This window comes from Penaeus monodon, chromosome 30, assembly GCF_015228065.2.
Source record: "Penaeus monodon isolate SGIC_2016 chromosome 30, NSTDA_Pmon_1, whole genome shotgun sequence".
NCBI classification, from domain to species: domain Eukaryota; kingdom Metazoa; phylum Arthropoda; class Malacostraca; order Decapoda; family Penaeidae; genus Penaeus; species Penaeus monodon.
Genome location: NC_051415.1, coordinates 30467279 through 30468125, shown reverse-complemented (window position 1 = coordinate 30468125; position 847 = coordinate 30467279). Strand labels below are relative to the sequence as shown.

Below are 847 nucleotides of genomic sequence, written 5' to 3'. Positions count from 1 at the left end.
TAATTTATAAAATGAACGGAACACGGCAATCGAATACTATCATTGAACACACAATCACTCACTCCATTTAAAGAGGTTAATTGCCTTCAGGTGTCGGAATAGGATCTCTTTCTCGGTTCGGATTCGGATATTCTACACTACTTTGGTTTCCGGATGGTTTATATGGATTCAACTCTCGATCATCGCCTTTCATACGGAATTTATCCTCAATAGCCGAACAATCGAAGTATTCCCAGAAACAACACACATTTTCTTCGTTTTCTGTGAATGTCGCGTTTTCTCCATTTTCTATGGGTTTCACGTTTTCTTTGGCGGTTTTGCTCAAGCTTATGATCCTTCCAATATTTTTATAGTGTACTCCTTCCCCTGAAAGCGACAGAAGTGTAACACTAATATTAGTATGATGTTCTTTGTCATCATATATATTATTTTCAGCATAACCTATTTCTTGAAAATGACAACACGAACACCACCTCTCTTGAGGGTGAACGGACATTATTTCCGCTTCCTTACGCCCGTTTTCTTCACGGACAGAGGGACCTCACTAAGAAGAGAATTTTTTCTTGAACGTCATGCTTACGCCGCCACGTTCTAAAATCAGAGAAAAGGGAAACAGTTGTTTGCTCTGGGATGTCTACGGCGCATTTACGTCTCTGGGAGGCATTTACGGTGCCCCCATCAGAATAAAGGGACGCCCACCAGCAGGAGAGCGAGGAGAGGGGAAGGGGCGACGAGACTGGCGCCGGCAGTGGATCCGCACTCGAGGTCTGTCTTCAAGGCTTCCATTATAGACTTTCTCTTGTTGTTACAGGGTGTTTGGCGGAGGCGATGGACCGTGTCCTGGCAT

General features: G+C 44.2%; 1 pseudogene; it reads right to left on the bottom strand.

Moving 5' to 3' along the window:
• The window catches only part of LOC119592399, an 8182-nt pseudogene extending 7537 nt beyond the window's left edge, over positions 1 to 645 (bottom strand).
• Positions 646 to 847: the final 202 nt, after the last annotated feature.